We start from the raw sequence: 15,237 nt of genomic DNA, 5'->3' as shown, positions 1-15,237 counted from the left end.
TTAATGAAATAATACACCAATTAAAGGCATACTATGTAAAAAGAGCAGGAGCACATCTCACCTTCTGTAATTATATAGAAATTTTCTCATGGTAAGATATTTGCTTAGATTTAAAAAAAGTTATCTGGTTTATTAATAGCATGCATTTTGGGACTTTGCATTTCCCAGCTAACACAGTTTCATCAGGGATACTAAAAACCTAGCCTTCCGTGCACTGTGGCTGACTGGCCACTGAACAGTGAGGCTCACAGTTTATTCTGGGGTCTTCTCAGTGGAAACACACTGATTAGAGATGCCTAAGGAATGAACTCATTTGCAATTTACAAAGTGTACATTCCCTGTGGAATACACTTTTTTTTTTTTTTAACTTTCTGCTCACGGGTGACCTCACTTTTTGTTTAACCAAACCCATTAATCAAACATATCCCAAAGGTGGCTAATGATCTTTCAGAATTCTAATAGAAACAGAAAGTCAAGGACAGTACAAATTGATTCACATCACCCACCTTATTAGGTTTACAACACTGGCAGTGCTTCCCTCATCTTTTAGGAATAATAGCCTATCTGGCTAGCAGAAGTCTGCTGTTAAAAAAGTGAGAAGGATTTTATGTGTCTGTCTGCAGATTCAACAATAAAAATGGCTTTGTGTTTCCTAGAAAGCATATGATGTGGATCTTTTTCAAATACAATATCATCAATTTTTTCTAATATTTGAAGACGCGTATATTATCAAACTATATAGTGGAAAATATATATACATATATCATTGTGGAAAATACTTTTTTCTGAAAATTGATTTTAAAATTACATGTCTCTTCTGTATTAACTGTATTTTTATTTTTAAATTTTATTTAAGGAATACAAACCATCCATTTCATATATACAAATTTGGGAACATGTTGATTCTTCCCACCCAACTTCCCTCCTGCCCATACTCCCACCCTTCTTCCTCCTCCCTCTCCTATTCCCATTCTTATTTTTTACAAAGATCTATTTTCAGTTAACTTCATACTAATAAGATTAACCCTACACAAAGTAGAGTTCAACAAATAGTATGATCTGTATTAACTTTCCATATGGCAATTATTAACTGAAAACAGAGAAAGGAGCAAAACTATGAATTGTTAGAATTGATTGATGAGTACCTGAACTCCTCTGGTGAATACTAGCCTTAGTTCAGCTTTTTAGTTGCATCTTTGGCTGCTCAGATCATTAGCTCATCAATAGATCTATAAAGGGGTGTGTGTGTGTTGTGGTGTACCAGGTAAAGCAGTCGCCAGCAATGCCAGCATCCCATATGGGTCCTAATTTGATTCCATGCTGCTCCGTTTCCATCCAGCTCCCTGCTAATGCACCTGGGAAAACAGTGGAAGATGTCCCAAGTGCTTGAGCCCCTGCACCCATGTGGGAGACCTGGAAGAAGCTCCTGGCTTAGATCTGGCCTATCACTAGCCATTGTGCTATTTGGGGAGTGAACCAGCAGATGGAAGACCTCTCTCTGACACTCCCTGTAAGTTTGCTTTTCAAATAAATAAAATACATCTTTTAAAAAGTCAAAAAGGGTGATTATACTGGATATAAAGACAATTTTCCTTTATAGAAGATAGTCTCTGTAGTGTACACAACATGCCATTCATTCCACAATTAAGCAGGAATACTGCAGACACTGAAAGAGAGAGGGAGATAGAGCTACAGACAAACAGAGAGAGCAAGAGCAAGGGAGGGAGGGAGAGGGAGAGGGAGAGGGAGAGGGAGAGGGAGTGGCAGAGGGAGAGGGAGAGGGAGAGAGAGAGACTACATATTTGGGAGACAGAAAGATTCAGTGGTCTAAAAGAGGGAGGTCACCCAGGTTTCTGTCTAATATAGGACAACTATTTTCAGTTCAAACCTTATCAAAGTGTACCTGAGAAGTGGTATCTTCTTTGTAGATGGAAAAACATTCCTTCAGAGAGTACTGCTGAGTTGAGAATAAACTCTGATAAACTTGCAGCAGTGAGAAAAGAGTCTCAGACTTGACTCTAGCTTTCCAGTAAAAGAAAGATGTTACTATGCAAAGTAAAATAGCAGAGAGAAAAAATGGATTCCCAATGAAATTTATTTCTATCTAGGGCTACATTATTTCATTTTCAGTGTAGTGTTCAATTATTCTAAAATATGAGGTGCCCAACTTAAGAACACCATAATAATTATAAATTCTAAAAGCACATTTTTTCTAAATATTAATCATAGGCTTTTTCTTTTTTCTATGTTTCTGTGATCTTATTTAAATGTAAATTAGATCATGTCTTATGATTCCCTTTAAAATTATCTTCTGAGGCTTTCTGTGACATCTAGAATAAAACCCAAGCCTCTTCCTGTGCTTTTTAAGGCCTTGAAGGACCAAAACCTTATCTTTCTCTGAAACACATCTATCACTGCAGACTGCTGTTGCTTTCACTTGCTCTTCTGCCTTTCTGCCTTACTTATTAAAAATTAGTTAAAAAGCAGCCAGCCAGCCAGGAAACAGATTCACCACAAGCAGCCTCTTAACTGCTGCACCAAATGTGCCTTTCCTGGTTTTTGATTGTTTGTTTCTCTCTTCCTTTCTTTTAATTAATTTATTTATTTTGAAATTCAGAGAGAGAGAGAGAGAGAGAGAATCTCCCATTCACTGGTTCACTCCCAAGATTGCCAGGCCAACCCAGGAACTAGAAGCTACATCTGGGTCTCTCACTAGGGTGGCAGACACCCAAACACTTGGGCATCTGGGACATGAACTGGTGCCCATTTGAGATGCTGGAGTTGTAGCTGGTGGTTTTACCCACTGTGTCACAACGCCAGCTTGCTTCTCTTCTTTCAAATAGGACCTTACTCTCCCTTGCTTTTCCAAGGCTATCAACTTCTCATTCTCTAAATCTGCCTTCCAAATGTCTTCCACTACCTGCTTAGGCTTTATCTGTGTGCCTTAGTTCTTTTCTTTATAGAAATTATCAACTTTGGAAATTATTTAATTTATTCTTAATTTTATTTATTCCTTTCCCCACACTGTTATCCTACATCTATGTCTAATATCTTAAAAAACAAACCCCCTTACATTCAGGGATTTCAACTGTCATTTGAGTTGATTCCAGGGACTCTCATATTGTCTGGCACATGTGAAAAATCAATTAATATTTGTTAAATATCACAGGGGCTTTGCTCCAGGTGTATGAGGTTGGTGCATGGTCAGTCCAATGTTGTCCAATGCTGGACAGTTCAAGGCCAAATTTTAGAGTATGTTGCCTCTGGGGACCCTGTCAGGTCCATTATTTCTCCATTTTACTATTGAGATTCTTTGTACTATTTAAACAAAATAAAATATCCTGAAGCTTAAAAAATATTTGAAAATACTGAGATGAGTTATGATTAGACCTTAGTAGCAACTACCAGTTCACTATGAATATATACTTAACTAAGGAGAGAAAAAACTGGCCAGCGCCACGGCTCACTAGGCTAATGCTCCGCCTTACACACCGGGTTCTAGTCCCCGTCGGGGAGCCGGGTTCTGTCCCAGTTGCCCCTCTTCCAGGCCAGCTCTCTGCTGTGGCCAGGGAGTGCAGTGGAGGATGGCCCAAGTGCTTGGGCCCTGCACCCCATGGGAGACCAGGAGAAGCACCTGGCTCCTGCCATCGGATCAGCGCGGTGCGCCGGCTGCAGCGCGCCGGCCGTGGCAGCCATTGGAGGGTGAACCAACAGCAAAGGAAGACCTTTCTCTCTGTCCCTCTCTCTCACTGTCCACTCTGCCTGTCAAACAATAAAAACAATTTAAAAAAAGGAGGGAAAAAACTGATAAAAAAGAAAATTAAATTTTAGTAGAAATTTTATATCACAAGCCTTCTGTGTAATTAGAACAGACTCTTCTGGTTGGCTGCCCAACGCCCTTCCAAGTCATCCATCATAGCAGTGGAAACATGAGTGCCTGGATTCAAGTTCTGGCTCTGCTTCTGATTCCAGCTTTTTGCTAATGTGTGCACTGGAAGGCAACAAGTGATGGCTCAAGTAGTTGGACCCCTGCCACGCATGTGGGAGACATGAATTGAGTTTGGGGCTCCTAACTTCAACCTGATCCAGCATTGGCTATTGTGAACATTTGGGGAAATAAACCAGCAGATGGATGGTATCACTCTCTTCCTCTTGGCTCTGTCTCTGTCTCTCACTCTCTCATTGCCTTTTATCTTAAAAAATAAACAATCTTTTCTAAAAATTATTTGAATTCCAATTGTCTGAGACCTACATGTTCACTTTGCAGCTAATTTTATGTGACTCAGATCAGAGGCAAAAACATACATATTTGTTTGAATTGTATTAACATACTGTTTATGGGCAACTGGCATCTCTGTCTCTGCAATATGTAACCTAGAAAAGTTCTTAGAGGAAAAATGTGACAAAGATTTAAACTTTCAAGAGATAAGAATAGCATAATTAATATTAAATAATAAGTTCATGAATGAGTTGTTCATATGCCAATCAGTTTTTCAGTTTTCCCTCTTACTTTTGTTTTTGATCGATGAGAACTATATCTTAAGGTTTCTAATATCAGTGGTAGGCCAGACCCTCTAACCATGTTCTATGTGTGTATCCATAGTCTTACACATTCCAAAAATCTACTAGCTAATGTCATCAGGGTGGCTACTGCTTTCTCAAGCTTGTTTGTATTTAGTACATTGCACTTGACTAAGTCTGCCTATCACTGAAATCTCCCAAGGGGACATTTAACATCAGAATCATGCTGTTGCCTAAGCTAAGCTCCTCTTCCAACCCTTTGCAATTATCAGTTCTTTTTTTTTTTAAGATTTATATATTTACTTTGAAAGCCAGAGTTACACAGAGAGAAGGAGAGGCAGAGAGAGAGAGAGAGAGAGAGAGAGAGAGAGAGAGATCTTCCATCCGCTGGTTCACTCCCCAGTTGGCTACAATGGCTGGAGCTGCGTCGATCCAAAACCAGAAGCCAGGACCTGCTTCCAGGTCTCCCATACGGGTGCAGTGGCCCAAGGACTTGGACCATCCTCTACTGATCTCCCAAGCATAGCAGAGAGCTGGATAGGAAGTGGAGCAACTGGGACTTGAACCAGCACCCTTATGGGATGTCAACACTATATGTGGCGGCTTTACCCACTATGCCACAGCACTGGCCCCCAAATTTGTTAACTTTTACAAGTTCTAAAATTGGATGTTAAGTCAACCCATGGAAGCAGCTGGTCATATTTAAAAACATAGCTTCCTATAAGTATGCTAATGACAGAGGACACTTGCCCAAATCAGTAAAGAATCACTGTGAAAACCAATTATCTTCTTTTGAACAACATTGCAGTTGTTAAGAAGAGTTGTGTAAAATAATTAATAAATAGCTATAATAAAAATAAATTTTGAAACACCAAGAGAAAAATTCCACTATAGAAACAGCAAATAAAAAAATAAGGCAGAGGGAAAAAAAGAAATTCTTAAGTCATAATACTAAAAAAAAAAAACACACACACAAAAAATTGATGGTATTTCTTGGAATTTGTCTTCCTGTACATAAGTTATATTGCATCTTTCCTTCTTGGTCATTTTCCTGTGAAAGCATACTTCTCACATTTAACTGATTTCCAAGTATTCTGTAGAAGGCAGGTTAGTCTCTGGCATTGCTCATTAGTCATCTCTTTCTAATCAGCACACACTATAACGACTTAGATTGCCTCTTACAGTGAGCCAGGAACACGGATTAAGGTTAAACACAGCTTCAGGTATTTTGTACCAATTCCTTTTTCTCTGTCCTACAGACACAGAAAACAATCCATACTCAAGGAAAATGTGTAAAAACGAACACATGTCATTCTTTGAAGAAATAAGCAGACATTGTAGGTGGCCAGGATAAGTCTTCATTAGTACTACAAATAAAAGCAAAGCTATTACCCTGCTGGGTGGTAAGTTAGTAATGCCATGGTATGTCAAGAAAGATTTACATGATACAATCTTTATCATCCTTCACGCTGCTGTGGGACAAAAGATGTGTAAACTACAGAAGAGAAGACTGGTGGGAGACAAGACAAATATCTTTTGAAATTCTAAGGTCTATGATAGAAAGAGCAGGTTACCTTTGAGTTGTTTAAATATGGATAGATAGATTGATTGATTGATAGAGTGTATGTGTGTGTGTGTGTGTGTGTGTGAGACAAAATGAATAATTAAAAATGAGGAAATATCGAAAAAGAATATTTAGGCTTAATTCTTTTTTTTCTTTTATTTTTTAAATATTTATTTTATTTATTTGAAAGAGTTACAAAGAGAGGTAGAGACGGAGAGAGAGGTGGTCCCTCCACTGGTTCACTCCCTAGATGGACGCAATGGCTGGAGCTGTGCTGATCTAAAGCCAGGAGCCAGGAGCTTCCTCTGGGTCTCCAATGCAGGTGCAGGGGCCCAAGGATTTGGGCCATCTTCTACTGCTTCTTGGGCCATAGCAGAGAGCTGGATTGGAAGAGGAGCAGCCCGGTGTAGAACTGGCGCCCATATGGGATGCCGGCGCTTCAGACCAGGGCTTTAACCTGCTGTGACATAGTGCCGGCCCCTCAGCTTAATTCTTAAAATACAAATACTTATTACAGATTTTATGAGGAAATAGTCCTGGATAGGCTCAAGGAGCAAATTTCATTATCTCAGAAGAATTTAAGCAAAAGTGTAAGTATGAGGGATGTTTGCCAAAAATACAGAGAGAAAAATTTACTTCATGTAAAATGCTCTTGTTGACATCCTTTAAAACTTGAAATTCTCTTACTGCATGGTAATAACTACATTTTTAATTTAGCAGAAACAAAATTAAAGTATTATGAAATACCAACTCTATCCACCTGTAACTTTCAACTTTCCAAACATTTCTCAAGCATTTTCCAGTTAATGTTTTCCTTATCTTTTCTACACTCTAGTTTCACAACTTAGTGGCTTTCTCAAATCTTTACGCTTTGTGAATCCTTAAAAGCTTAAGTAACTACATGAATGAATAGCTGTAGTTGTTGAGATCTTTTAAAGTTTAAACAGAATTTCCACTGTAGACCTCATACATTAACCTTTGCCACAATTTCTGAAGCAAACAGGCTTGGTCCCTTTGGAATGGTTCCTGGTATGACCACAGGGCAATAACACTTTCATCTCTTTGTTTCCAAATAATTCTTTTAAGGATTTTCAATGGCAGTGAATAAGCACATCAGAAACTTCATAACTGTAAAAGCACAGGTGTTGGCATTTGAATAAAAAAAAATAGAAAGTACCAAGGTTGAATTTTAGAAAACTGCTAAAAGGATTTTGTAGTCAAAGTATATTATATAAAAGCTACTGACTATAACTTAGAATAAGTGGCTTAAGGTTTAGCAGTTATACTTCTGGTTTTCATATGTGATGAATTTAAATGTAAGTTTTCAAGTGTGTTACTAAAATATTGGAAAATTGTGGGTACTTTTTATCCTTTTAAGAAGGTTTCTTACTCTTACAGCTCCCCTTAAGCTGACATGAATATCAATACATTTTTATCAAATATTTTTAGTACTTTCTGAGGTGATAATCAGTTCAGGCAGATAACAAAAAAAGGATACTATCTCGAGAGGAAATCAGAGAGATAAATAGGTGCCATAAAAAAGGTAGTAATGAATGATATGAATAAAATATAAACGGCTTGGGAAAAACAATTTGAACTTCATCTTAAAGACTTCTACAAGGTCTCTAGACAGAAAACAGAATTGAAAACACTCCAGTAAGAGGAAATAGAATGCATAAAACCATAGGGTATGAATGCGCTGGGTAACTTTAGGTGTGAGGTTTGGTATGGCTGGAATACCAGATGTAAAGGGGAATAGGAATTCAGGCAATTATACTGGGAGAGATCAGCATGTGAAGATGTGAAGTGGCTTGTGGACATTGTAAACATTTGAACATATAAAGTTCCTGTTAAAGTGTTTAGGGCAATAAATAATAATTTTAAGATGTTTTAGAAAAATAACTGATAAGACTATGGAGGATGAACAGAGTGAGCTGAACTTAAGAGGCTATGGAAGTAGCCAAGAATGGTGAGTCATGATAAGGGCCTTGACTAACTGGCAATATTGCTGACTGATTAAAATGCAAGGTCTGTTAGAACTGATAATTGCAGGGGCTAGTGCTGTGGTGTAGCAGGTAAAGCTGTCGTCGGCAGTGCCAGCATCCCATATGGGTGCTGGTTCCAGACCTGGCTGCTCCACTTCCAATCCAGCTCTCTGCTATAGCCTGGGAAAGCAGTAGAAGATGGCCCAAGTCCTTGGGCCCCTGCAGCCGTGTTGGAGACCCTCTGGGTCTCCTAGCTCCTGGCTTCAGATCAGTGCAGTTCCCACCATTGCGGCCGGTTGGGGAGTGAACCAGCAGATGTGTAACTCTGACTTTCAAATAAATAAATAAACAAACAAATCTTTAAAAAAAGTTAACAAATTTTGTTTACATGTGTTAACAAATGAGAGCTGTGTGTATGTTTCTATACATACACATAATTTTAAGTCAACTCTATTGAGACATAATTTATATATAATTATGGTCAAAATATAGGTTATTAAAATACTTCCATCATTCTCAAAAAAAAAATTCCTTGTACCCTTTGTAGTCAGCTCTGGACAAGAACTCAATACTCTGGAAATCTTATAACCATTGATTTGTTTTCCAACACTATTATATTCTTTTTGTACCTTTAGAAGTTCCTGTAAATTGAATTGAATAAGATAAATGACTACTTTTATTCAGCATAATCACATAATGTTTTACATTCATATTATTGTTTCATGTGTCAGCAGTATATTTTTTTATTGGCAAGCAGTAGTCGATTATATAAACATGCTTTATTTTATTTCACCTACTAGTGGATTTTTGGATCATTTCCACTTTGGGATTACTATGTATAAAGTTGAGATAAATATCTATGTGCTAGTGTTTGTGTGTACATGGTTTACTATCCCTTGAAATAATATCTGTAATTGCAATTGGTAGACACAGTCAGCACATATTGAGTTTTAGGAACAACTGCCAAGATTTTCCCCAGAGTGACCGCAAAAGTTTTTGCACTTGTAGGCAATATATGGCAGCTCCATTTCCTTCATGTCCTTGCCAACGCTGACTATTGTTAGTCTTTTGAATTTTGTCATTCCAAGAGCTGAATAGTAACATCTCATTGTGCTTTTAGTTCCATTTCCTCCATGACTCCTCACAATTTTAAGTGACTGTTGGCCATTTGTGCCTCTTCTTTCATGAGGGGACAAATTAAAATCTTTCTCTCTTTTAAAATATTTATTTATTTATTTTGAAAGACAGAGTTACAAAGAGAGAGAAAGAGAGAAGTGATCGTCCATCTGCCTGTTCACTCTACAGATGGCTGCAACAGCCAGTGTAGGGTCAGGCCAAAGCCAGGAACCGGAAGCTTCATCTGGGTTTCCCATGTGAGTGGCAGGGGCCTGAGCACTTAAGCAGGGAGCTGGATCAGAAGTAGAGCTGACAGGACATGAAGTGGTGCCCATAGGGAATGCTGGCATCTTAGGAGGTGAATTTACCCACTATACCACCACTCTGGCATTGGCAACTAACCAAAACTGTTGTCTAGTACTTCAGTGAATTTTTTTTCTTAATTGTTTTAAGAATTATTTATATGGTATAGATTCTAATGTTTAAACACAGGAATGCTTTACAGATATTTTATACCTGATACAGCTTTTTCTATGGTTGAAATGTTTCTTTTGAATAATATGTTTTAAATTTAAAAAATTAAGGTGCAATTTACATGCTATAACACGCAGGTACCAAGGTGGCATGTACCAACGCCATCTCACTAGTCCAAGTGATCATTTTCAGTTCACAATTGATCATAATAATAGGACTAAGAGTCAAAGGGATCACATAAACCAGACTAGTGTCTGCTAATACTAACTGATAGAATTAAAAAGAGAGAGAACGATCCAACATGGGAAGCAGGATACACAGCCGACTCATAGAAGGGCAGATGCCCTAAACAGCACTCTGGCCTCAGAATCAGCCCTTAAGGCATTCAGATATGGCTGAAGGGCCCATGAGCGTATTATAGGCATGGAAAGCCAAGACACTCTGGCAAAAAAACCAAAAACCAAAAAACAAAAAACAAAACAAAACAACCTAAATGAAAGATCTCTGCGAGTGAGATCCCAGTAGAAAGAATGGGCCATCAAAGAAAGCAGGACCTTTCTCAGAAGGGAGGAGAGAACTTCCACTTTGACTAGGGCCTTGTCTAAATAAGATCGGAGTTGGCGAACTCAAAAGGCTTCCATAGCCTTGGCAACTCATGACAAGAGCCTAGGGTGATACTGACGCCATATTCAAGAGTGTTAATTGTTAAGTCAACAACAGGAGTCACTGTGCACTTACTCCTCATGTAGGATCTCTGTCCTTAATGTGTTATTCAATGTGAATTAACGGTATAACTAGTACTCAAACAGTACTTTATACTTTGTGTTTCTGTGTGGGTGCAAACTGTTGAAATCTTTATTTATTATATACTAAGTTGATGTTCTGTATATAAAGATAATTGAAAATGAATCTTGATGTGAATGGGATGGGAGAGGGAGCGGGAGATGGGATGGTTGCAGATGGGAGGGAAGTTATTGGGGGGGAGCCATTGTACTCCATAAGCTGTATTTTGGAAATTTATATTTATTAAATAAAAGTGAAAAAAAAACCAAAATATATATTATTGCAGTTACCTGTTTCTTGCTTTTTAGTGTTATTCTTAGAAAATTTGTTAAGATATTTATTGTCTGACATTATTTTTTTCTTTTACATATTGTGCCTTGTGTGCTATTTTAAGAATTATTTGCTTAACTCTAGATTACAGAGAAGTATTTCTGAGAAGTGCTGGTTTACTGTATCTGAGCCATGACATCACCAAGACAGAAAATATTACTTCCTAAAGTCATCACAATGCTTATAATGGATCTCTTCATTCTCATTCAACTTATTAAATGATTAAACTAGATAATATGTCTCTAAAATAAGACTGTTTTCCCTTTAATGAAAAAAGAAATTTTCTATTAAAATATTGTGGTAACACAGGGAAATTATGAAAATTAAGCAAAAAAAAAAGAAAGTCAACATGTGATTTTTTAAAATTCTGATCCTGTTCTAAAGCCATAGAAGTCTATAAAAATTTGATCAATGTATACTAATGTATACTAAAGAATATTAAACAGTTGTAATTTTTACATTGATTTATACTGGTTTTATAATCTTCACAGAACAACTAGTATTAGATTTTCCTTCCACACTTTAAAAAAACAGCAGCCAAAAATTTTTGTAGGTAACAAATGTTTTTAGCACTCAAGAAAGACAGCACAGAACCACGGTCTCTGAGAAAATCAGGAAAATGAAGTGACTTCCATTGTCATCCTTGCTTTCTGCCTAGAGTAACGCATATAACCAGTGTCAGCAAGGGAAGGCCCAAACACAGTACAGGTGACTTGCTGAATTGAAAAGAGGTAAATCGGAGTTCAAGAAGGTTTAGGAGATTGGTATTTGAGGAGTAGAATACTGGAGAAGAGGAACCTATACAAAAAAAAAAAAAATCTCCAAAATCTGCATGGGGAGCCCTTTGAATATTTTGTAAAATATCAAGCTCATGTTAGGAGAGTAAATCCAATTAAGTATGGAGAGTGAACCACTGCATTAAAGCATGCACTGTCTCTCTCTGTCATCCTGCCTTTCAAATAGATAAAAATATATACATACATACATATGTTAGGAAACTGGCACAGTTTCAGCCAGGTGGCTGCATGGCCCAGCTACCTGAGCCAGGCTCCACCCCCATCCTAATGGGATTCGCTGCTCCTGCTTCCCTGCCCACCCTCGGGCAAAGTTTTAAAAGGGCCTGTTCCTGAACACCTGCTCTCTTGGCTCTCCTCTCCTGCCCTCTGCTCTATCTTCTCTCCTCACTAGCTCCTCTCCTCAGGCTCTCTCTCTTATACTCTTTCTCTCTCTTTTTCCTTCGCCCCCCTTCACTCTGGTTTGTTGGGTGTTCCCCAATAAACCCTTTCCCTTACTCTGGTGTTTGGTGTGTTTTGTGACGGCTAACATTAATATATAACATACGTACATAAATATTTGTTTTTTTAAAAAAGAAATAAAACTGGTTAAGGATTTTTCTTTTTTCAAGAAATTATAACCATATCATTAAAAAACATAGCATCATCATTTAATTGTATTAAATGTATATTATTAGTGGGAATAGGTTGTTTTTGTTAATAACAAAATATGGGGCAAATAAGGTCTCCAGATTTTATTACCCAAGGTGTGCATTAAAATTTCTTTATCATGTTAGAAGAATGATATCATTTTTTTCAGATTTTTTTTTGCATATGATAGCCCTTTTTTAATGATCCCCATGTTATGGTAGTTTGACATTTTCTTAGTTATACATAATGGCAAAATAAGATTTACAATTTTACATTAATTACCTAAAGTCTACAAACATTTGTAAAGGAACACAACACATTTTCTTGGCTTTCCAGAGCTGGGGAATGCATAGTCTTGGAAGTCACAGAGTTAAGTTGACACAAGAATAGTTTTCAGGGGAACATTTCCTAATCTTCAAATTCTAAATGCACTTATTCTCTAAAATCAATGTGCTTAGGAAAGTGCAATGGTTGGGAGGCTCTCCTTTCCAATCTTCTTTTTCACAAATGCCCTTCTACAAGGAGAGACATGTTTCTTATCACTCCTTAATCTTGTTATGATACTTTGTCTTGGAATAGGAAAATAAAGAAACAAAAACAAAACAAAACAGAAAACTTGTGGTACAAAACCATATTCTTCCCAAACAAAGACAAAAGTAAAGAAGAAAAGTAAAGATTTTATTTGAGAGGCAAAGTTACAAAGAGAGAGAGAGAGAAACCTTCCATTTGCTGGTTCACTCTGCAAATGGTTACAACAATGAGGTCTGGGCCAGGAAGGAAGCTAAGAGCCAGAAACTCCTAGCTGGTCTACCACATGGGTGGCAAGAGTTGAAATCCCTCCCAGTCTCATTAGCAGAAAGCTAAATAGAAAGCAGAGCACCTGGGACTCTAATCAGCATTGTGACATGAGATGTCAGTGTCAGAGTAACAGTTAATCCACCATGCCACAACGCTGCCCCCCTAAAGTGATGAATATTAGAATTAGACTTGACAAAGTGAGATATGTTAATAATTACTGAGTAATATTTTTGTTGTAAATAATGTCTTGGCTTACAAGCATAAAATTATTTTATAAAGTTAGTGGAATCAAAGTATTAAATTTGAGGAAAATGCGACATGATCTATTTTTCACTTTTATTTAATGAATGTAAATTTCCAAAGTACAAATTTTGAATTATAGCAGCTTTTCCCCCCATAACCTCCCTCCCACCCGCAACAATCCCATCTCCTACTCACTCTCCCATCCCATTCTTCATCATGATTCATTTTTAATTATCTTTATATACAGAACATCAACTCAGTATATACCAAGTAAAGATCTCAACAGACCATACCCACAAAGACACACAAAGTATAGAGTACTGCTTGGGTAGTAGTATTACTGTTAATTCGCATAGTACAACACATTAAGGACAGAGGTCCTACATGGGGAGTAAGTGCACAGTGACTCCTGTTGTTGATTTAACAATTGACACTCTTGTTTATGGCATCAGTATCACCCTAGGCTCTTGTCATGAGTTGCAAAAGGCTATGGAAGCCTTTTGAGTTTGCCAACTCCGATCTTGTTTAGACAAGGCCATGGTCAAAGTGGAAGTTCTCTCCTCCCTTCTGAGAAAGGTACTGCTTTCTTTGATGGCCCCTTCTTTCTGTTGGGATCTCACTCACAGAGATCTTTCATTTAGGTTATTTTTTTTTATTTTATTTATTATTTTTTTTTTGCCAGAGTGTCTTGGCTTTCCATGCCTGAGAAACTCTCATGGAGGCTTTTTAGCCATATCTGAATGCCTTCAGGGCTGATTCTGAGGCCAGAGTGCTGTTTAGGAAATCTGCCATTCTATGAGTCTGCTGTGTATCCTGCTTCCCATGTAGGATCATTCTCTCCTTTTTAATTCTAGCAATTATTGTTTGCAGACACTGGTCATATTTATGTAACCCCTTGACTCTTAATCCTATCTTTTTGATCAGTTTTTAACTTTAACTGATCACTTTAACAAGTAAGATGGCATTGGTACATGCCACCTTGATGGGATTGAATTGGAATCCCCTGGCACATTTCTGGCACTACCTTTAGGGGTAAGTCCGAGTGAGCATGTGCCGAACTGTACATCTCCTCCCTCTCTAATTCCTACACTTATATTTAACAGGGATAACTTTTCAGGTAAATTTAAACTACTAAGAATAATTGTGTGTTAATTAAAGAGTTCAAGAAATGGTATTAAGTAGAACAAAGAAATACTTAAAGGAATAAAATAGTAAGTTGTTCCTCGACAAGACAAGGGCTGATCAAGACATTATTTCTCAGAGTGTCCATTTCACTTCAACAGGTTTCCTTTTAGGTGCTCAGTTAGTTGTCACCGATCTGGGAGAACATATGATATTTGCCCTTTTGGGACTGACTTAATTCACTCAGCATGTTTTCTAGATTCCTCCATTTTGTTGCAAATGACCGGATTTCATTTTTTTTTTTTACTGCTGTATAGCATTCTATAGAGTGCATATCCCATAATTTCTTTATCTAGTCTTCTGTTGATGGGCATTTATGTTGATTCCATGTCTTAGCTATTGTGAATTGAGCTGCAATAAACATTAATGTGCAGACAGCTCTTTTGTTTGCCAATTTAATTTCCTTTGGATCCATTTCTGCCTGGCTGAAGAATTTTTTCCTGTGTTTCTTTTTGTAAGGAATGGTAAATAAATTCTATTTCAAACTTTAAACGCGTTAAGAAAGTCAGATGTACACTCAAGAAATGTTAGTTAAAGGAATGGGATGTGGAGAGGTATAGGATGGAGAATGAATGTTTAAGTTCTTAATTGTTCACCTCTGCTGCTTTAACAGAACTAGCAAACTAGCATCAGTATTGCAATTGGTCTTTTGGTTATTTATGGACATAATCAGGAGCTGGCATGGACTGATACAATTAATGGCACATTTCTAATAACAATTATCTCTCATGTCCTCATTATATATTTTGCTGTTGTGTATGAGCCTCTTGGCATTTAGAAAGCAAGAAATAATTATGAGAACTATAGAGAGTTCACT

General features: G+C 37.4%; 1 protein-coding gene across 1 annotated transcript in view; it reads right to left on the bottom strand.

Moving 5' to 3' along the window:
* Positions 1 to 15,237, bottom strand: part of GALNTL6 (polypeptide N-acetylgalactosaminyltransferase like 6) — a 1,246,993-nt gene that overhangs the window by 434,244 nt on the left and 797,512 nt on the right. The gene's annotated exons all lie outside the window — the stretch shown is intronic.

This window comes from Oryctolagus cuniculus, chromosome 2, assembly GCF_051225735.1.
Source record: "Oryctolagus cuniculus isolate XC-2025 breed Fujian yellow rabbit chromosome 2, ASM5122573v1, whole genome shotgun sequence".
Classification (NCBI taxonomy): domain Eukaryota; kingdom Metazoa; phylum Chordata; class Mammalia; order Lagomorpha; family Leporidae; genus Oryctolagus; species Oryctolagus cuniculus.
This window is presented reverse-complemented; position numbering and strand designations above follow the sequence as displayed.